Genomic DNA, 24537 nt, shown 5'->3' on the forward strand with positions numbered 1-24537 from the left:
ATATCAGAATCTGTCTGTCTTTCTCACATCCTCCAGTTAAAGCCCTAACGGAACCAGAGAAGCTTCAGCAGATGCAAAAAGCCACTCTCCTCTTGTTCCCCCTTAAGTGACAAGTGACAGATTCTGCATTTACATGAGCTTTACATATTAATAAAGCTGCTCTGGAGAGGAACATGCCTTCTCCATCAACGTGTTCGGCCTTGTTTCCTCTGCTTCATCAAATGATTGTTTTCCCTCCCGTTCAAGATAGTTCCAATCCAGTTTTTGCTCAGAAAGATCAGTGGGCAAACTTGAGAAATGGTGTTCATCTTATCAGCTGTTAACTGCTGCGAAAAATGAAATGGAACAGCAATCAAACATGAGAAGCCCCTGTCTACATCCAGACGTCACACAAGCTTTATCTTGTGATGTTTGCAATGTGCAATCTGGAGCTGCATCACTGACAAAGACTGAGCTATGTTGATTTATTGAGCTTTTAGGTTTTTTTGGGTTCTTTTTTTTCACCGCATAACATTTATTTTATAGAGATTACTGATCTGACTGAGAAATGGACCCATTATCCCCCCCAGAATTATCCTGTGGTACTGTTACAGTCCTACTTACCTTTTATATATTTTCCTGTCTATACCCATTGAAGCAGTGCTGCATGACCTCTTCTTTTTCGTTACTGACTGAGCAGGAATGAAGTGAATGCTCAAAATAACTCTGAGACCATTGGGAAAAATATCAAACATCGGTAATAAATGCAGTAGTCATATCTGTTAACTCTTGTTTACATCGGTGGACTCCTGGCTTCCATATTGACGTCAGAGATCTACTTGATCAGTTTCAACACATTCTCATGCCAAGCGATGCTTGGTCAGGTCCTTTGGCGTTTGTTACTGACGCAAAGAGTCTCTTTTAGTTTCTAGCCCTTCGGCGTCATATTTAGACGTGCAGCTCTGTGAGCTCCTCCCTGCTTCTGCCGACAGGCAGGCTCCGCCGTTGCTAGGTTACCTATGCAAATGAGCTGCTGAACTCTTGAACTGTAGGTCAGCTCTGCTTCACTGCGGTGTCAGGTTACAGCCTGTTGATACATGCTCATTACTATGGACAGGAAACTCGGAAAATCGTTTTTTTTGTGGAAAAAATACATTTTGGATTATTGGATTGTATGAGATCGGCACTCGATTGGTGGGGACTTGACCGGAAAGCAGTACATAAACAGAGGTAAGGATTAACACAACTTTTATGCCTTTCTGTCACATCTACTGCCATCAAATTCGCTGTGTTCCCTCGTAAGGAATAACTGCACATGGCTAAGCACTAGTAATAGGCATTTCAAACACGTTTAGAGGCTAAAAACACGTTTAAAACTTGCCCTGTTTAAGCCTTGTTTAAGACTGTTGGGTGCAAAATCTAGCAGAAGGATAACTCGGTGTAGGCGGCACCGTATGTTTTCGTTTTTCTCGCTACTGACAGTACTCCTGATTTACAAACAACAGAGCTACGGGTTGAAATCGACCGGAATTCTCCTTTAAAAAGGTCAAGTCCTGTATGAAACCAACAAGCTCTCATCAATAGTGGCTGTTGAGGCCATTCCAAAATAAATTTGTTTAACAGGCCAACCAACAATTACTCATTAAACTAAGACTGTTTGTGTTGATCGCCTCTGCATTGTAATTAATGACTGGGAGACTATGCAAATATGCAGGTCCACTGAAGATTATTTCACCATTCATAGCAACTTGAAGGTGAAACTTGAAGGCAGGCAAAAGAAGCTAATAGCTTAGCCCTCCAATTACATTTGACCGTGCATATTTGGATCAGAAAAGCAGATCAACTCTATACCATATAAAAAGAACAGTTGGCCATGTTTGTCCTAGCTGAAGACAAAGACAGGAAGCAACAATCCAAGCTCTGTCAGAAGGTAAAACAAAATCAACCTTTCAACAACTCAAAATTTGGATTATTTAATTTTTGTGAAGAGATAGAAATGGCAAAAGGAAACAGGTCCGACAACATATCGGAGAAAATGTGCAATTGGCCATACATTTTTAGAATCTCGGCATGTCCCCTTTTTTTGTCTAGCCATCACACATCCAGGTAGCAATGTGAGCAGGGAAGGGAGGGACGGAGGGAGCCCGGTTCAGCCTGCTGGAGAAGCCTGTCTTGGGCCTGTGCCAATTGCACATTTTCTCCGATATGTTGTCGGACTTGGAAACTCCAGTCTTAGGTGACAGCCAGCTGGCGGTGTCCGGGATCGCTTGCTTACCGGCAGCCAGTAATACTCACAGCAACCACTGTCAGCTGGAAGTCGTTTCAGACCCTCCCACCAGCCGTTGGGCCACGCCTCCTCATTTAAATTGGCACCTGTCACTTCTAAATGAAAAGCTAAATGTTAAATCGAAATCTAAAAGGTGAATCTTAAAATGTCAATGTCAAATGTAAAACTTCAAAAGATTAAATGTAAAATGTAAAATGTAAAATTATAAAGGGGAAAGGCTGAAATAAAATAATTTCTTTTTTTCTATTTGAGATTTTAATTTAAGTATTTCCATTTAAGCTTTTACATTTCACATTTAATTATGGCATGATTGTTCGCGTAGTAAAATAATACTATTTTTAATTAAAATAATATTATTTTTAATTTGATCTTGCTTCTTTTTCTCTTTGGACTTTCAATTTGAATTATGAATAAATATTCCCTCCATAAATGGAAAGCATATTTCGTGATCACAGAACGATGACGGTAGCGAGTAGTATTGATAAGGCTGGTTTGGGTGGTGGATGGGTCAAACAACACAGGACTTTCACCCTGGAGACCGGTGATCCCGCGTGTTGCAATTCCTTTCCTCGTTATTCTCTTCCTAACTACAAACGTCCCGTTGTTGTGGCGTTTAATTTCCCCGTAGTTGTGTGCCCGTGCGCCCGGGGATCGCGTCCCGTTGTTGTGGCTGGCATGTGGCGTTTCGTTTCCCCGTAGTTGCGTCCCCTAGAGCAGGTTCGAAAATCGTGACCTGTACACGTTGAAAATTTGTGGCTTGTACACGAAATAAACGTCAAAATCGTGACCTGTACACAAATTAATAAATCAAAATAACGTGACTATTTCACGACCTGGCGTGAGACCGGGTTGGTGTGTGTGTGTGTGTGTGTGTGTGTGTGTGTGTGTGTGTGTGTGTGTGTGTGTGTGTGTGTGTGTGTGTGTGTGTGCGCACTTTACAAATAAAAATGTATTGATTGATTGATTGATATAAATGCAACATTATGAGATTATCTTCATGAACGCATGATTTGTTTTCATCGAGCTACAATGATCAAAATTCTACCACAATCTTAATTCATGCTCGTTGATTTGAATAAAAAACAGTATTAACCGTTCCAATTGCAGCAAGTCTAAATCTTAACCTAATTAAGATGGCCGCCATATGGTTCCATCCCTTAATGGCAAGTCACAATGACATGTCATATCTCTATGGTAACATCACTGTCTTTATAATAGTCTGTCATCCATCTCCGTGCCTGTCACATCTCCATGAATGCCTCCCATTTAAGTCATGGACCACTTGGCTTTAGCATGACGTTTTTTGCCATCTAACCTTTGTGTCCCCTAATACGGCTACTGACACCCATAACTGCCTATGTTTTTGTCTGCTGATTTCTGACAGCGGGATATTCAAGGTCCCATGGCATGGAAATTTCACTTTATGAGGTTTTTAACATTAATATGAGTTCCCCCAGCCTGCCTATTGTCCCCCAGTGGCTAGAAATGGCGATAGGTGTAAACCGAGCCCTGGGTATCCTGCTCTGTCTTTGAGAAAATGAAAGCTCAGATGGGCCGATCTGGAATCTTCCCTTTATGACATAAGGGGAAAGGTTACCTCCCCTTTCTCTGCTTTGCCCACCCAGAGAATTTGGCCCACCCATGAGAAAGAGAGACATCATGGGTTGCAAACGAGCAAATCATGGCAGTTTGTCAGGGCCACACCCCCACCCTCCACCTTTCCCCCCCATCTCTCCTCCTCAATAGCATTTAAAGCTACAGACACAGAAATGGCACATACTAAGGAAAGCTCATTGTGGGACTGGCTCTAGTGGCTGTAATTCTGCACCAAGGCTGAATTTCGGGAAAGAGACTTCAGATACAGTATTAGGGGACCACTGAGGCCTATATAAAAGCATCCAAAAGCAGCATGTCATAGGACCTTTAAGCTCAGCAGTTTTTTAATTTGTGTGACCGTTTTGGGAATGAAATTTCTCAAAGGGAGCAGAACATTTAGTCTTGTATGGCAATTTCACAAACACCTCCTCATGAGCAGGTGGCATTTATCTGACGTGCTTGTGCAGTTAAAGAAGTTTGGTGAATCAGACTTTGAATGATTGTGAGGTATACAGAAAAAGAGAGGTTTAGAATAAGAATATGGAAATTTACTGGCATGAGTCCCATTGTTATTTCAGAAGCATTTTCATATGGTGGTCCCTGCAGACAATTTTTGAGTGAAAGCACCAATAGGATCTGGAGTATGTTACCCGTTAATCCCATATACATTGTGCTTCTGCTCAAACTACTCACTAGTGCACTGAATGTGTACTGTATAATTCCACGGCTAAAATCCCCAACAAATGCACTGTTCATTCCTGTTTGATGCCTGCAATTTAGCTGTTTCAGAGATTTAGAGCACATTTTCCTTCCTGTTTGTACACTCACCCGTAAGATTTGTTTGTCCTTGGAGTCACTGTGGTTACATTTTTGAAGTCTCACAAAGCAAAGACAATGGCCAAAAACTAAGCTAACTATGAAATATGTTGTACAGTATGTCATTTCATTAATGAGCAAATATACACTCTGCTATTAGACCTTCAGAATTTGACACAATTTGACAGGTCTAAATGTGTAAATAATTGCATTTAAAGATACTAAGTCAAAAGACAAAAGCATGAATTTGTAATCAGTAAAAAATAAATCCGTAAAAAAATAAAAAAGTTGTCCACCTCTCACCACCTGACTTACTGGCCCTGTTTGCTGTCTGCACCTGAGCTCTGTACTGTAATGGCAGACCATTTACTCACACATGATTTTAGCAAAAATCTAAGCTGTTATCCTGCAGCTGTCCGGTGAAACTGAACCACATATTGCACCTCAGATACAAGCAGAGCTGCAACAAATGTTGGCCTCCTCTCTGTACTTGTTTGGGAATGAATTTTTTGGATCCAAGCCTGTACTTAAAATAGCTATGTGAATACTGTACCTACACTCTTTAGTCATTGGCAGTATAAAAGGAAACAGAGGTATGCAGGTGAACACAAATCAAAAGTGTATGTCATACTGTTGAATAGAGGCCATCTCTAAAATCGGAAAATTAAAAGTTACGCTAAGCATGCAGAACTTTTAGTTCTCAACTGTATAAAAAGCTCTCTGGACTCTGGACTAGAGCAAGACTTTACAGTAGAGAAATGCTCAAGATATGCTCAAGACAGGAAGTCGAGCACAGAAACAAAATAAAACATCCTGTTAATTTTCAAAATAAAACACACCGTGCTTACGGCGGATCCCTGCACTACACCTTGAAAACACAGCACAGAGTTGTTTCCCCTCTACTCCTGGATGGAAACAAACTGTTGTTGGTTTTGTGGTTCTATTCTACCTGAATTTGCGAGATCTCGTGGGTCCTCGTGACTTCAGCTGTCAGTCATGGCCACAGCCGTTCCGCAACAAATCCGGACCTGGTGGGTATTGACGGACGGCAGAGCACGGAGCCGTTCCTCAGCAGAGCCATTCCGCAGCTATTCCGCAACCGGTGGAAATTAGGAGTCAGTCTTTTTGGTCCAGACTGAAACTGAACTTAAAAACTATTGGATGAAAAGCCATTAAATGTTGATGTCTTATTGACTTTGGTGCCCCCTGACTTTTGCAGCGCCCCCATGAGGGCATTATTTATTTATTATTTGGAGTGCAATATCTTGACAACTGCGCACATTTTATTGTCCCCTGCAGGATGAATTGTAACAACTTTGATGATTATCTGACCTTTCATCTACATAGAACTATCATCAGGACAAAATTACAGCCAATAATGTTGTTCATGAGGAAATTCCCCACAAAACTAATTACATTCCTATTAACTAGAGCTGTACTTTGTGTTTGTGTGCGGTGCTAATTAGCAAATGCTAGCAGCATGCTAACTCACCAAGCTAACTAAACTATTAGTGAACATTGTAAACGTTACACCTTTAAAACATTGACATTATGACATTGTCATTGTGAGCATGTTAGCCTAAGTACAGCATTACAGAGCCACTAGCATGACTGTATTGTTGACTCTATATTTCGTTGTAAGTACAGTACATATTATTTGTTATGTTAATCAACCAATATTGTTAACATATTTTTCAACTCTCAAATATTAATGTTCAATCAGCTTCAAAAATTCTGTATTGGTTGGACTCTTCTCTGGACTGCCAAGAAGTGTCATTTCTGATCATGAAGAGGCAAGAGACTTGTTTGTATTCTTGAATTGTGTTTTCAAAAGCAATCAATACAGAAATAAAAGCACTAATTTATGTCATTTCTTGCCCGGTGTGAAATGGAGAAGACAGCCCAAGGGAGAGCCATTTCTGGGTCTAAAAACGTTTATTAACTGTGTGTGTGTGTGCTGTGCTGGTGGGTCAGACTTGCTTAGTATGTACTCGCCTAGTCTCATGAGTGGAATAAGAAAGCAAACCAGCTGAGCATAAAAGCTGCAGGCGGTGAGCATAAACAGTGCATAGAGTAGAACGGCAGCCCCTCCAGACCCACACGGTCTACACAGGAGGGACGGCACTTAAGCAAAAAGCCATTTATCTGTTAAACACACCCTCTGGATTATTTATCGCTGTTGTACACGGCACCTTTTCCGCTGGAATCTTCATGTCCTCCCAGCTGCCTGCTGTGCTCAGGTAAATCAAAGTGACTGTTTCACTGAATGAGGTATGTAAAACCATTAGGGCAAATTGCAGGAACCAATAGGGCCTGCTGCTTCCCCACATTCTGCTGAGAAGCTGTGGGCGTTGTGTATCACAAGAGACGCATCAGCTTTGAAGGGGGAGTTGATGCTGTTGAGGTCGCTTGTCACAGGAGGTTTTGTATTTATGTGAGAATTCTCAGGAGAGGCCTGACTAATGGTTCATATCAATGCACATCCACATGCCTTGTCTCGCTGTGACCTTTCGGTGTTAATGCTGGACCCCATGGCTGCTGGTGCATCATGCATACTTAACTGTGGTTATTTAAGGAGCCACATGGGCGGTTCTTCTGTGGGTGGGTTTCAATGCAATGTTCATCATTTTACCAGTGACTCAAGCTTTACCTGAACAGTTGCTGCTCACTTTGCAGTTTGTTCCTGTTTTGAAGTCAAACCTCTTTAATAGCCTATTCAGACGGACACAGTGATGCAGGTAAAAACCCATGTCAGCGATGCATCTAATTTGCTCAATGGCTGTCATCAAATTCTCCCTCACACCAGTATTGGATGTGGGTCGGACCCCAGTTTTGGTCAACTGATATTATTTAGCCAATTCCCTTAACAAGACAGGGTGGGGAAAAAAGGGGGAGGGAGAGAGAATTAGAAAGTGTGCCGGTGTGTGAGCATGTTCGTATAGTGACAGAACAAGAGAAGTGAAAGGGGAACTATTTATTGTAAATCTGTAACGTAATTCTCAGGTTTATCTGTAAAACTGATAAAAACTGAAAAAATGAGGTCCCTAATTCTTCTGGGTTTTGGAAGAAGCCATCACATAACCTACTTGACTGCTGTAACTCCCTAGCCTAGAAATCTAGACGCACCCTAGTGGCAGCAAATTTATTTTGCAGCCAGGGGGGTCTAGGCACTCTCCGTTGGCTTGCGAGCTGGAAAAAACAAATTTTGGTCAGGCCAATCACATCGTGTATAGAGTTGGTGGGCGGGCTTATGCCTGCTGCTGCTGGGAACAGCGGTCTTCTGGAAGACTTGGAGTTAAGCTTTTCTTTGAGAAAAGAACAAAGAACGGCACAGAAATTTTTCTTAAAAAAGGAAGATGTGTTCGGATTTTTGCCGACCGGATACGGCAAAAGTTTAATCTATCAACTAGCTCCGCTACCTTCTTCGTTGCTCTGCCTGGTTGTAGCGCTATCCTATTGCGTTTATCCCGCCACTCAGATTGAGCCCTGTCAATGGTGAGTTCCCAGACCCAACATCTTGATGTGGGTCTGGCTTGTCAGGCTAGCAACTCCCTGTTCACCTGCACAAGCCCTAGGTTCTCAGCGCAGGGACCGCAGCTGTTCCAAGGTGTGCTGGCTCAAAACTAGAGATGTGTACTAAGTTAAAGGAACACATGAATACATGTTTGGAGGCACATAGGAAGTACTTCCATACAGGCAGTGACGGAAAAGTAACTAAGTAGATTTACACAAGTAATGTATTTACATGTTTACAATTTTGAGGTACTTCTACCTTACTTGAGTATTTCCATTTTCTGCTACTTTATACTTCTACTCTATTTGTCTAATGCCTTGAATTACTTTGCAGACCCACTAACAGGCCAAATGGGTCATTTTGCATAATGTAATGTAATGTAAGTATATGTTTTCTACTTTTACTTGAGTACAATTTTGAATGCATGACTTTTACTTCTACTTATTTCTACACTACACTATTGTATTGTTAATTTTACTTGGGTAAAATATCTGAATACTTCTTCCAACTCTGCATACAGGACATGAGGGCTCCCTGGATGGTTTGATGAGTATGAAATGATGTGAGTCAAATGTTTTGGTCTTCACAGTCACCTGATCTCAAACCAGTTGATCATCTGTGGGAGATTTGGGAGCAAAGTGTTACACAATGCTCTCGACCCCTGTTGGAATGGTGTTAAGACTTGAGCTTGACTTTAGAACAGCCTACCACAAAGTGTTGTAGTCCAAATCACGGCATACACAAGTCATTCTATAAAGCAACATGACATGTTGGGAAAATATGCTTATTTGCTTTCTGATGGAGAGTTAGCTTAGCACAGGCTGGAAGGAGGGTCCACAGCGCTGTCAGCAGGGATACAGTATGGTCTGGCTACAGCACCTATCTATTCTGGGATAGAGGGAAAAAAACACTCTGGCTTGTTTGTATTTCTTTAAACCAATCATAACTGCCCTTGGAGGTGCCTTGCCCTGATATTGTCAGGTTTTATCACAGCAATGCACATCCGTTGAGCCAGACTAGTCCAAAGGTAACACAATCTGCCACCAGCACCTCTAAAGCTCACTAAAATAAGGGTTATAGCTTTTTTTGTGTTTTGTTTATTTAACTGCACAAAACCCAAAGTGTAAAACATGGCAATTCACAGTTTTACCATTTGTTGGCTCTGAGCAGTTGCCAGGCAGCCGGCGGCGACTCCCAGCAGCTACTGGTCGCGGTCAAGAAACAATTTTTTTGTTGGACAGATTAAACAAACAAGATATAATGTGTTATTTACTTAGCTTTAGAGGTGCTGGTAGATGGATTATGATAGCATTTAGCCAGGCTAGCGTTTTCTCCCTGTTTCCAGTCTTTGTGCTCAGCTAAGATAACATTAAAGCTAACCTGCAATTGTATTGATACACATTAGAGTGGCATCAATCTTCACATCTCTCTGCCAGAAAGCGAAAAAGCGACTATCCCAAAATGTCGAACTATTCCTTTAACAGATTTTTTTTTTTAAACATATAAAAGAACAATAGATCATATTAACCTCTTTGTTGGTTCATTCATGTTCGATTTCCAATATTTCTTTACATGACCTGAAGGCTTGATGACACAAATATGTCAATATACAGTATATTACACCAAGGAAGAGGATAAAGAGACTAAAGAGTCTTGCATGCTATCTTATGGATCAATATGCCATTACTTACATTGCAACACAAACACCTTTACTCCAATGGACAGGAAAAGTAACATGATTACAGTCTATATTGATTCAAAGTGGTCACAAATATAGCTAGCCGTTTTTTTTTTTTTTCATTCTGTCCACTGAGGCTTTAGTCTCCATTTGGACATCTTTGCACCAACGGAGTTGTTGTTTAGACTTAAAGAGATTCACTTTTGGCCTCTCTCCTTTCATCCGTAGGCTACTGTCTGAGTTCAGCAATGGAAACCTTGCTCTGACAGACAGCGTGGCTCTGTCCTATAAAAGACCTCTCCTCTGGGAATTCTGTCTTCTTCTCACAGCGGTAGATCTGCCCCAGTAAAAACGTACAGATCCAGGCACATTGGTGCTTTATGTTGTGAAGATTGGCCTGTGATACAACGTTAGGTAACTAGAATCATATCATTTTTCAGGACATTCACTCAAACTGCTTATCATAGCTAATTAAACAATTTCAAAGATCAAATACGAATCCAATGTGCTTTCAGTCACATCTCCAAGTGTCTAGCCCTAATTTCTTACCTTATTCTTAGTTGATGCTAATTTTGTCTAAACCCCAAAGTAGGTTAATGACTAAGTCGTCAATAATTTACCTCTAAGTTTCGTTCTACATGCTTGTCACACCTCAGCGAATGATACTGATGATCAAGAAATTCCTTTTTTTTCCGTCATATTTCATGGGGGTGGGGTTGCAAGAGAGAGGCCAGGACAGGCAGAGGTTTTCATGTCAGTAATTTCACTGTTGTGTCTTTGTTGCATTTCTGTTTTTTTCATGGCTACCTGTCACATCTACTTAGACTGAGGCGAGGTGGGGTGCTTTCTGAACCAAAGTGCCTTTCAGTCTGCTCGGACAAGTACTCCCTGGGAATAAAACGCAGACCACAGGCTTCCACTCCATGAAACAATTCTCTCTGCCACTCCTCGGAGATCTGCCACTACAATCTATTGGATTTCAAAACAGACTGGCAGGGAGACAAAAGCTCAGGCCCTGATGCAACGTGTTTATTCTTGGTAATAAAATCTAGATTGCGTTGAGGTCTTTGGCCATTTAATCAATCCACTGAGAGATTTTCAATGGGACTGTCTGCACATTTAGGTTCACTTCACAAGGGTGCAAACATAGAAAAGCTGCTGACAGTTGAAGGGAATGAGAGTAGTCACAAGTTGCCTTTTAGGCATTTGGGGGCTTTAGGCCTTCTCACGCTGACCCAAAACAAACCACTTGCATTGGCACTCAAAATAAAGCGTTACTCATGAGGCAGAGCATTCACACACAGAGAAATATGCTGGAATGTGTGATCTAATCAGTGACAAAAAGCTATTGAACAACCGTAAATTGAGTCTAATGATCTCACATCCTCAGCTCTCTTCAAAGAAGACCTGCAAACTCAACTATTATGTTGTGACAACGCTTGAGCGTGTAGCACAAGACTGTTCCTGCAATCGATGCACTGTACAATCCCCATGCATCTCAGATCAGGATAATGCACAAGTACGAACATGGTGTGTGCCGGCGGGCTGCAGAGGCCAAATCGACTGGAGGAGATGATGGGGTGAATCCACACTGTGGTTCTTTCCAGCGCTGCAGTGTGTCTCTGACTGCCTAATGAGGCCTTATTAATTCAGATGAGGGTGAATGATTACCTCATCATTCCCATTCTCCAGAGAGCTTCCTCTCCCTCTGTACTCTGCCCAGTAAATTTACAGCATGGTAATCCAGAGAGCGTCTCCTGTGAGACTTTAATATGCCGCGTTCGGAGTGAGCGCTGAACGACACGAGCCAGGACAGAGCTCTAATACAAGTCATACATGTTCCTGTGGAATTCAGCAATTGTTTTAATTCTGCACAAACAACTGGTATCTGTTTTATCTATTTTTTATCTAGTCTCTTTTGGAGAGGCTGCACTCCCACTAGCAGCAGATCTCTGACAGTAAACACAGAACACCCTCCCCATCTCTGTGCAGAGACTAGTTGCCTAGCAATGAAGTCTCTGATTTTATGGTGTGTGTGAGGCTTACATACGCAAGAAAAGAAAAAAAAAATCCATCAGGATTGGTTTTGGAGTACTGTAACAGCCAGCCTCTTACTCTGTTTTTGCATGTTTTTGTGGACAATATCAGGCGGTTGTTCTTTAGATATTGACAACAAAAAGAGCACAGCAAACAATGCAGCATGACCGAACTGGAAGCTTAATCCTCAGAAAGCGACACAGCGTTCATTGATCCAGCTCCATGGGCGATACTGCCCTCACTGTCTGTGACACAGTTGATGAAATATTAAACAAAACTTAATCTCCGAGGCCAGCACAGGGTTTGTTGTTAATCAAATTTGCAGTGATTGAATTTCGAAGCTTCAGAGAGAGGAAAATACAATGGAGGCAGTGCTCTGTCTATTATTTTACCACCACAATTTCATGTGTTGTTAACAATACAATGCTGGATGTGTGATTTATTGGATGGTTGACTTTTCTATCAACATGCTTAAATCATATTTCAAAAAATCTGCGAGACTTTCTCATATTGGTCATTTGGTCAAATGCCTAAAAGGATCTGTGTTTATATTTACCTAACAAGGACCTCTTCTGGCCATGGGAATCTTTACTTTTGCATCTCAGAGGCAAACCATTACGATAAGATTAACAAAGCAGTTCCAGAAGGGTTTGAGCACACTGCTTGATTTGCAGCTTTTAATTGTGCAATGCTTCAACACCACACGTGTCCATGCCTAAACCGAACCAAACCTTAAAGAGTAACTTAACTCCCCCTGAAAATCTATTAATTGCTGACCTCCAGGGGTTTGACTTCTCAACTTGACCACAGTCGGGTAGAAGTGTACTTCGGGGTGAGTGGAACACTATAGAATCAGTAGGGATGGGTAGCGAAGCCTGGTATTAAAAGGGCCCTGGGGATAAATTATTAAGAACATAAACGCTCAAAAGGCTGGTTACACTTCACTAGAGTTAATGCTGACAATGCTCGTTGCCACAAGTGCAACATGTCTTCTGCATATAAGGGTGGAAACACGAGCAGTCTATTAAAACATCTAGCGGTAGTGTATCACATACAGGCAGATAAATGCATAGTTTTCGACTGCCTAGCTCATAGTTCGTCTGTCGTTGCCCCATCCACCTCAGGTATGTTATGTATGCTAGCAGCCTAGAGCCCACACAGAGTGAACAAATTAGCCATCTGATTGTTAAGCTAAAAGATATGGGTGTGTTCATAAATTCAACCTGAAATGGTCAGATCATCATCCAAACTGTCGTCCAGAAATTCACTTTTCAGAGCGCTCAGAGCATAATTCTGGACACTCACGTCAGATTGTAAGCTAACGTAACAGGCTATCAATAACATTTTAGCAGTGTAGTTGCTAAAGTTACTAACCTATGATGAGGGTGTGAAGTTCACAAGTTAGCTAGTCTCGCATTGCCAGACCTTCCTCCACAGCACTGTGAAGGAGGGTCTGGTGAGTCCACACAGCATTCCAGGATGGGAGAAAAACGTGCTCTGGTTTATTGGCATTTCTTTAACCCAATCACAACCGTCTTGGGTGCCGTACGGCGCAACAGTGCCTCTGCAAATAGCCTTGGGGACGAACTTGTTTGGGTGGAACATGTGTACGTTCAAAAGTTGTTTTAGTTGTGCAACAGAAAACTCAGTTGGACAGATAGTCTAGCTAGCTGTAATGGACTACAGATAGAAATTAGCCCCTGGGCTACAATCTGGCACTTTTACGTGTACTGCTGTACATGTTCATTAAATGTGCATTGTCCTGAAATAATAAAATACATTTTATTTTAAAAAAGCTGTCTGGATTTACCTAAAGTCTCTTCACGATTGCAGCTAAAGGGAGGATGAGTGAGTGCCACCTTGCTCAGTTTATAGTGACAGGCCTTTACAGTTGAGTCCAAGAGGCTTTAGGTTATGATATTATTATTTTTTTTACTGTAGGGAGATGAACAAAGCACTTAACCCCAAATATAATAAAATCTGTGCTTTGTCAACATGTCTGCTGTGAAAAAGGTCTATTTCTACCTGTTAATGTGATCACTGAGCTTAAGGACGTGCCAAAGCTGGCCGTCACATCAGTAGGGTGGACCAGCTTCAGTCAGGACCACTGCCTCACTGTTACAGAAGTACGGAAGTGTAGGGCAGTGTACAAACCAGCAAAGTAGAGGCAGAGGAGATCTCTGAAAATCTGGAAGAGTTTGAGTTAATGCTGAAATATAGATATTGCTACTGTATAAAAGACGCTGCACATCCTAAAAATAGGTTGTGTGGTTCAAAAGATCCTCAATGTCCAAAATAGTCTTGAAGGAAAAGCAGCAGCTTCTTAGTTAGAACCCACATAACAATTTTTGGTTCTCTAAAGGTTCCGGGAAGGTTCGCTGAAGGTTCCGGGAACGTTCGCTGCAGGTTCGCGGAAAGTTCTCTCCGAAGGTTCGCTCACGGTAGCGCAGGAAAGTTTTCTGAACGTTTGCGAACGTTCCCTAAAAGTAATATACATTGTTCCGGGAACGTTCGGCGAACCGTCAGGGAACTGTCAGTAGGCTAGGTTTTAATAATAATTAATGATAGTGATAGTAGTAATAATAATAATAATACTTGATCATCAAGATGTAATATTGGCGACTTATTCTAGCCAATTTATAAGCCACCTTGTAAAATATAGGCTATGTTCACAACACTAGATTGATTATGGTCAATGAACAGACATACGGCATGTAAAACATTGAATGTTTTATTAAGTATTCGCTGGAATTGCAGACAAGAATGATGCAAAATTTATTCAGGCGACACTTGGTTTCAATCCGAGAGAATGCCTTCTCCTGCCTTTGGATGATGAGTCCTGCAGCTCCTGCGAACGAGAGAAGAACGCCACTAAATCTACGTGTTTTGTATCGAACATCTTTGGGTTGCCCTTTCCGGGAACCATCACCTTATCGTGGTGGAGAGGTTTGTGTGTCCCTATGAACCTGAGGGCTGTGTTGTCTGGAGCTGTGTGCTCCTGGTAGGGTCTCCCAAGGCAAAGTGGTCTCAGGTGAGGGGCCAGACAAAGAATGGTTCAAAAACCCTATGAGCCAACGAGGAAGAGGTGAAGTTACCCTGCCCGGAGGAAGCCCGGGGCCCCCATCTGGAGCCAGGCCCAGATGGCGGGCTCGTCAGCGAGCGCCTGGTGACCGGGTTTGCCACGGAGCCCGGTCGGGCACAGCCCGAAGAAGCAACGTGGCAACTCCCTCTCCATCCCATGGGCACACCACCTGTGGGAGGAACCGCAGGGGTCGGGTGCGCTGCCACACGGGTGGCAGTGAAGGTCAGGGGCCTCGGCGGACCAGACCCGGGCAGCAGACGCTGGCTCTGGGGACGTGGAATGTCACCTCTCTGTGGGGGAAGGAGCCGGAGCTTGTGCGGGAGGTGGACCGCTACCGGTTAGATCTGGTGGGGCTTACCTCTACGCACAGTCTCGGTTCTGGAACCATACTCCTGGATAGGGGTTGGACTCTTTTCTTCTCCGGAGTTGCCCAGGGTGTGAGGCGACGGGCGGGAGTGGGGATACTCACAAGCCCCCGGCTGAGCGCCGCTATGTTGGAGTTTACCCCGGTGGACGAGAGGGTTGCCTCCCTACGCCTGCGGGTTGTGGGGGGGAAAACTCTGACTGTTGTTTGTGCATATGCACCAAACAAGAGTTCGGAGTATTCGGCCTTCTTGGAGACCTTGAGTCGAGTCCTGTATGGGGCTCCAGTGGGGGACTCCATAGTTCTGCTGGGGGACTTCAACGCACACGTGGGCAATGATGGAGACACATGGAGAGGCGTGAATTGGAGGAACGGCCTCCCTGATCTAAACCAGAGTGCTTGTTTGTTGTTGGACTTCTGTGCTAGTCATGGATTGTCTATAACGAAGATGGATGGATCTTTGGGTTGCTGTTTCCCCTGGACCAAAAGCACACTGGATTACTGTACGAGAGATTGGCAGGTGTGTTAATTGTCCAATGCTTTTTGTATTGTATTTGTATTGTATTGATCACGCACCAAAAGGCTACATCGTTATATATGCAGACATGGGCCCTCATTTATCAACCTAACGTAGAAACCAGCGCAGATATGAGCGCAGAAATCATCTTACGACAGGCTTCACGTGTGATTTATGAACCGTTCGTATCACACCAATCAGAGCGTAAGAATGGTCATACATTGATAAATGCAGCAGCTGGAAACGATCGTAATTTAAATATAACGCCCCAATATATTCTCGGTTTTGAGGCCTCGCCCCTACAATTTACGACATGGCGAGACGTAATCCGGCTGAGAAGCGGCACTTTTCAGAGGTGGAGATTGAAACCCTGATATCTCAGGTTCATTTGCACCAACGTGTGCTGTTCTGGACACTGCTCTCTGGGCATCGGGTCATCTGGCTCCATCGCTACATTTATGGCACCCAGTTTCCCTGCGAGATGTTGTGCAGAACCCCACAGGCTAAAATAATGTTGCAGACTTTTTCTGCCGTGTATAGGGTCCCCCCCCCCCACTGATGCGAGCCATCTGCCCTTAAACAATCCGATGGAGCGCTCCACCGTGGCACGTGTGCGTACGTGTGCACTATTGTACCGGCTCATTGAGGTCTTCTAAAAGAGCCCGATCTGCCATTGTTGATAAGTGATCAACTGATGACTTCTCCTTCTCCTGTTAAACTGATTATATGCTGCACTGCAAGGCCACGCTGACTCAGAAACTTGCGTACACGAGTTCAGACCAGACGTGAGATTTGATCGCAGCTTACGCTCACGTCCAAATTGATAAATGCCGAGCTTTGCGTAGGAATCGTCGTACGCCCGTCGTACGCCTGTTTTAGGTCATACGCACGTTTCATAAATGAGGGCCACGCTGTTTAACCACATGTGTGAAACAAGCCGTTTCCAAAATATGGTTTTTGGCCCAATATTTGATTAATTGTTTACAATGTACATGTGCAGTAAGCCTATATGACCTGAGCTGACATACCGCGGTCTCTAGAATCCAGCGACACGTCTGGCCTCCACTCCATGTGTTGGTGTGAAAGACACAAAAAGACGGTTTTCAAACAGTTCATGATATATGCATAGCTAGACACAGGTAGTATAATTGTACCTTTTTAGAAAATGTAATTTAAAAGCGAACGGCAAATATAGCCCTCTGAATAGCTTTTCAGAGTTTAAAAAAAGAGTATATATATATATAAATGTGTAAAGCCACCACCCATATATATTATTTAATATTATTTACTTCATTTAATTTAATTGCATTATAACAGTTCATGTTCATTAAAATGTGCATTGCTTTATGTTGTTAAAAGAGTCACTGTGCTCCCTGCACTCAGGCATTGTAGTAGAAACATGTTGTTGCTCACTTCAGCCACAAGAGGGAGTATACCCTTAAATGAGCGCTTCTGTCAGGAGTAAACAGAGTCAGCACGTACATTGTATGGTAGTGCTAAGAACAAACACTGGACAGAAATGTGTTGACAATGTACGCGATGTCTGTGTATTTTGCAGGTAAGAAAACATAAAATGGGTAATAAGCAGATGTATCGATGAACTAGCTTAAGCTAGTTCAAGTTTAAAGTATTATTTTGAAGTTCCCAAATTTCTTATAAGAACGGCTAAGACCTCTTGGCAATTATTACTGTAACACTGTATTTTCTTTTGCAGTAAATTGTGACATTGCTGTCATCTCAACATTATAGTCTATAGTAGTGATTTGTTCAAAACAATGCTGTTGCAGTTGCTACTTAAGATTGTTAATTGATATACAGTAAATATGAGAAAATAAGGGAATGTTAATTCTGTTCTTCATTTTTTTTCTTTTTTTTCTCTTAACAAAAAAAAAACCTGGAAAGAGTACCGTTAAAGTACCTGATAGATAAGCAGTCCATGTATGTGTAAGAGAATCCTACAGTAACAATACCTATCCCTAAGCCTCAGTGTTGATGCTGTCAAACACAGAATTTTAAGAAGAAAATAGATAAAAGCTCACACTAATGTTAAGGCGCTCAGTTATATCTTTCGAATTTTCCATTCCTCTGAGTGATGATTGAGTAATTCACACCAGAGCTCAGAGCTCACCAGGGACTGCCATAAGGCAGTCTTACAAAAGAAAGTACTCTCAAGTTTTTGAGATCCTGCGCTTCATTTCCTCGCAACACCGTCAGACAGAATGGACGACAGCGAGTGGGGTCAGCTTGTAACGCAAAATGAGTACAGCAGTGATGTATTTGAAAATGCACTTTAAATGACACATACCAGAAGAGAGCGTGAGAGCGCCTGCTTTGAGAAAAGAGACTGCTGATGTTCTCCTGCATTTTTAATTAATTTCATCCTTACACTTCACCCCCGCTGCACCCCTCAGCTGCCAAAGCTCTTTAGCAAGTGAAACACTGGGAAAGATACTCCGCATCACATGGCTGCTGAAAAGGCTGCAAGATGACACAGCCTTTAAACTGGAACCATATATAGTCAGTGGTGTGTGTGTGGGGGGGTATGTATGTAAAGAGTAGAAAAAGCAAGAAGATTTAAGATGTACAATTATTTAAAAAATAATAAAATCCTCTGTACCCCACGTGCCGCACCTCCAGTCACCAGTCGGTCAAGCTCCTGAAGTCCGTCGACACCACCCCCGCTATTGGACTCATCTGTGGTGGGGATGAGTCTGCCTACAGGTGGGAGATTAACCATCTGGTGACCTGGTGCAGTCAGAAAAACTTGGAGCTTAATTCTCTGAAGACAGTGGAGATGGTTGTGGATTTCCGAAAGTACGCAGCCCCACCTGCCCCCATCACCCTGGGTGACTCCACGGTGGAGTCTTTTCGCTTCCTGAGCTCCATCATGTCCCAGAACCTCAAGTGGGAGCTGAACAGCTGCCTCATCAAAAAAGCCCAGCAGTCATATAAACTTGTTTGCCAGACTGGATGTCTATAGTAGAAAATGGGGAAAGTACCTTAGCTTTCTGGAGGGCTCCTAGGAAGCTTTGTGCTGGGGAGAGACATGTATGATGGGCTTATGGTGTTGTCATTTATACATATCTTTATTTGGTTTATGGTTTATTGTCTATTTTGTTACTATTTTGTTGAATGGTCTTGAATATTGTAGTAACTGTGTCATCTTTTCCTGATTTTTTTCTGGGTGGGTGGTGATGACGATGGTATTGCGATGATGGTTTTGATGGTGTATGTTGTATGTACATATGTTGTATGTTTTGTATGTTTGTAAAAGAAAAAAGCCCAGCAGAGAGGATGGTGCACTTCTACACTGCCATCATTGAGTCCATCCTCACCTGCCCCATCACCATCTGGTACACCGCGCAGCATGCTGACACAGCCAAGGACAAGGGCAGATTGCAGTGTATCATTTGCTCCGCTGAGAAGGTGATGGGCTGCAATCTGCCGTCCCTCCAGGACCTATACGCCTCCAGGACCCTGAGGCGGGCAGGAAAGATAGTAGCCGACCCCGGACACAAACTCTTTGAACCACTCCCCTCCGGCAGGAGGCTGCGGCCCATCAGGATCAAAACCTCACGCCACAAAAAAAGACCACTCCTGACTTTATTAACGCACAGCCTTACTATCTCCCGTCTTGCACATTTTTCTGTATTTGTACTATTGTGAATGTTTACATCACCTGGACAATAATTTGCACATTCTTGCACAACTGTACAGTTTACAGTGACACATTATTAAAATGTTTAATCATGTTTTTCATATTTTATTGTACATTTTTATTTTTATATTATGTCTTTATACTTTGTGTATATTGTTATGCACCAAATCATCATTGTATTTGTATGTGCAAAACATACTTGGCAATACACTGTTTCTGATTAGGATTTAGGATGAGACAAATAAAGTTTTCTTTACTTAAATAGTTGTTTTTAAATGTTTCCTTCGACAACCATTACATAGGCTTTTGTATATGTTAGCACATTAACTACAAATTGTGAATATGGTCCATTACTGGTGACCCTTTTCTGAACTGTTGAGAGCACAGACTTGTTAGATAAGTATCTAAACCATGCTGTGAGTTTTTACATTAATAATATTCTACCTGCCCCATTTGCAACCTCAGCACTCCATGCGTTACTATGTGATTTGGTCACATAGCATTATCCACCTTCAGGGTGAAAAAAAAAGTTATTTTTTCCAGCAGCGGGGATTTCATCTTCAAAGGTATGTCCATGCAGTCCAGCTGGAATTAGGAAATGTGTACCTGGGTTGAAACAAACATTTTTCCACAAAGTTACTAAAAACACGGCTTTTTGTTTTTCGCTGTACGAGCTGTCCAATTTGTTTCCCACTTTTGAAGATGCAACCTGTAACTGGAGGTTGAAGGAAACAACACTATGTAACACGAATTGTGGAGTGACGTCACGTCACAGACCTTGTAGCCATATAACATTTAGCCGTTTCATTTCATTTTCAGATATTGTATTGTGATTGTCAGTAAACATTTTACTGATACGTTCAGTGTTAGAGTAAGATATGTTAAGTAACGACATGACCAACAACATTCTGAACAAAGACCAAATTGTTTTTATGTCAGTATAATATTACTGTTTAGGAACTGTCAGTCTGCTCAGAGGCTCTGCAACAGAGATGAAACTTTGTTGGAATATTTAAAATATTTGAAAGAATATTCATAAAGCACCTGCATCAGGATCAGTGATGCCATGCATTACTAGTAACGCGTTACTCTAATCTGACCACTTTTTTCAGTAACGAGTAATCTAACGCGTTACTATTTCAGATTAAAGTTACTTATCCAAGTCACTGTGCGTTACTATTTGTCATTTTCCTTAGTAAAAATATATATTTTTGCTTTCTTCTTGCGTCTCGGGGAGTAAAGTCACGTATGCGACAAGTCACGTTTTCAGCATGTGTACAGTTCACGTGTACCACGCAGTGACCCAAACGTAAACAAAAATGGAGGGAGGAGAGAGATGCGCGTTTTCTAGCTGGAAATACAGTCACTATTTAGAGTTTGTGTCAGCTAAAGGCGGCAATATTAAGGTTCGTAGTACACTCTGTGCTGGTTGCGACTACGTCAAATTTGAAGAAACATTTGGAGTTGCAGCGCTGCAGTCAAACTTACAGAGCAAGTCCCAGCAGGTGGAGCGAAGCAGAGAGGAGGTCCCCCACCACCCAAACAACTAAAGCTGGACTTCGGTGCAAAACCAGTGGGGGACAGTTGAAGAAGTTGGTCGGGCAGTAGGCCTATGTTGTAGCGGAAATGCTGCCTTTAAACACGGTTGACTCGCTCTCTTTCGTGCCATAATAAACCAGATCCTACTACTGGCAATGCCGAGCTGCCCCACAGTAAACCGGTTGTCATTTTTATGTTGAGGCTGTAGGGGTGTTGTCGGCAGCTGCTGCATGTAACTAATAAAGTAACTTGTAATCTAACTTTGTTACTTTTAAAATCAAGTAATCTGTAAAGTAACTAAGTTACTTTTTTAAAGTAACTGTGGCAACACTGATCAGGATCACCACAAGATGATGTCACCAACATAAAGTGCATGGCCGTTACTTACAGTTTACTGCCATGAAACTAGAGCCATTAGTCTTGTTCTGGCAAAAATGACCATTTGCTTCAATTTCCTGAACTATGTGGACACAAAAGATATATGTTTAGATGATCACCTTTGTTTGCCTGGGCCGTTAGTATGCGAAACCACTTTATTGTTTGATCATGATTAAAGTTTTCATTGCCCTAATCCCTCGTTTAAAACAAAGTCGCTCTGCTTGCCTTAACCGTTAAAAAAAGAAAATAGGGAACGGCAGTGTGCTACGGCTGAGAAAGTCGTGGACAAATCTTGTCACATAATCCTGTTGCTGTTGAATGAAGGGAATGTTCAACATTCATGACCAGCTGGCAAATGTGTGCAAAACTGTTGACTTTATGTTAGAATTAGAGTTGTTAAGTAGGTAGAATAAGTGGTAACAGTGAGGGAGCAGCTGTATTTCAACTTAGAGTCTTCACAAATATCAGAACATGTTGTATGCGTGCGTGCGTGCGTGCGTGCGTGCGTGTGACAATATAATGTCATCTGAGAGAGCATGTATCTTGTCATCACACTGCAGTAGATCCTCAAGTGAAGACGGAATCTCATTTCCTCTCGGGATGAATTGATGCGCAGAGCTAGCAGTCCGTGTAAAATTGACCATGAAAGTCGCTCAATTCAGATCAAAGTCAATCCAGTCCTCTCGCCTGTTCAATAGCGGGAGTGTATTAGAGGTTGCAAGGCTCTGGGGACTTTCTCCCCTCTCCCAACTCCATCCAGTGACCAGCGACACTGAGATGAGGCGTCTGGGTGACAGATGGATGTACAATTGTGGATACATATATATATATATATATATATGCATCAAAGATGTATAGCACATAAACATTCAAAGCCATCCATTTGTGATATCATTATTTAAATGAAAGGTAATCCTTTATTGGTTTGAAATTCAGGTGTTGCAGCAGCACAAAGACATAAATAAGTACAGATAAATACAGGGAGTATATACAATTAAAATAAGAATAAATAACAATAAAAATAATAATAAACTAGAATTAAAACAATTTATTACACTGTACATCTTACTCTGACCTGTGCAATATGCCATTTTATATTAATCTGTATATCAGTATATATATTCTCCCAACATGTAAATAATCACCTCTACAATAAGCCTTTTTTCATATTCATATGTATATATTCACCTGTATATATATTATACACACCTGTAAATACAAGAAGTGTTTACCGTCATTACTCTCTTCTTATTTTTTTCTTCTATTTCCTATTTTTGATTCTTTTTTTGTGTATTTTTCTATCCTATTTATATTTAATGTGTATGTTTGTTATTTGTTGTGCTGCATTGAGCTGCTGTGACAAGTGAATTTCCCCATTGTGGGATCAATAAAGTCTATCTTATATTATCTTATAGAAATTACAGGTCAAATAAGCTGAATACGTACCCACAAATACAGTCGTACTTAAACGAATAGTGCAATCAAGCAAAGTGACTTAGTGGTGTCGTAGTATCAAGGCAGCAAAGTATAGTTAAAACAGGGTTCGCCACGCATCTTCCAGCAGCATGCAGCTAAATCAGGTGCAAATTGTGCAAAGCATCTTATGTTTCAACACCACTGTGTCTTCATCATCAGAGTCAAGAGGACAAGCACATATATAGTCAACCTACAACAGGTGTACAATTCTCATTGGATAATTGGTTGAACAGGATTTCAATCTATTGGATAGTAGATCCATAAGTGGGAGTTTCCATTGTTTGCAGTACAGTATATATCAACAAGTCCTACAAACCATGCAATGACATAGGTAGTTTATTCCTACCATCTAATACGACCCATAGTAGCGTTTCATAAATTAAGCGCCCCTGAGGGGGCCAATACAACCCACCGGAGCGTTTTCCGTCCTCATTTCTAAACCAGAGAATGTAACGGTCGCAGTTTTAAACACCTCATTAACGTTGTGAAACGGTCTTAGTTTGGTTACCTTTAGGCACAAAAACTACTCGGTTAACTTAAAAGATTGTAGTTTAGGTTAAAATCAGTACATTTGTTACATTTACTTTATTTCCGAGAATACGCATGTGACGTAGAACAGGATGTAATTCCTGTTTGTTCCATAAAAGAGAAAGAAAAAAAAAACACTTACTAATACTTTTACTTTCAAACAGGACACGAACCCTGGTCTCCTGGGTGGAAGTCCAGTGTTTGTTTTGTTTGACATGAAATCTGATCTAAAAAGAATTTCTCGCTCCGCCCCGTGATTTTGATCAGCTCCAAAATTGAATGGATTCTTCCTTGGCCCATGCTACATTATAATGAATACTTTTAATAGTAAATGTATAAAAGTTGTTATTACTTATTTACATGTTAGCAGTGTTGTATGTACTTGGACTTAAGACAGTCTTGTCTCCGAATCAACCACAAGTTCACACTATCTCTACTGTGATTGGATGTTACGTTCCTTCAAATGCAACCAATACCTATTTCTAATTCAAAATTTGTAACTGTTAACCCCCTCTCGGCCCAGGCTACATTACAATGAATACTTTTAGAAGTATTGTTTTATGTTATAATATAGTATACTATAGTATATGTATAAAAGTTATTATTAGTTATTTATGTTATTATAAATTATACTATAGTAAAATTTATAATAACATACATGTATAATATACTATGTGTATTTGGTTTTAAAACAGAAGAGTAACGTGTGGTGGAACTTCTTTATGAAATGGAGAAGGCTTCAGAGGGGATTTGTAGGCACTGCATGTCCTTTTGTCCTTTACGGATGGTTTGTTTGTTGTCTAAAGAAAATGCCAGTACTTGTCTTGATCTCATCCCTGGCAACCTTCAGTACAGTGTTTTTCGCTGTCATTCAAAGCTAACAACACCGTCCTTTTACTCATTGCATCCTATTCCATTTTCAAGTGCTATGTTGGAACCACTGAACTGAGCAAAAGTTCACATTGAACTGACTGATGTGTGTTAAATCTGCCAACATTTTTTTGTCACGCTTCACGCCGTGCGCTTAGATCGTTAAAATAGGGACCTAAGTCTTGTCTCGGCCTCGAAACACTCTGGTCTTTGTGATG

This window comes from Perca flavescens, chromosome 7 (genome assembly GCF_004354835.1).
Source record: "Perca flavescens isolate YP-PL-M2 chromosome 7, PFLA_1.0, whole genome shotgun sequence".
Classification (NCBI taxonomy): domain Eukaryota; kingdom Metazoa; phylum Chordata; class Actinopteri; order Perciformes; family Percidae; genus Perca; species Perca flavescens.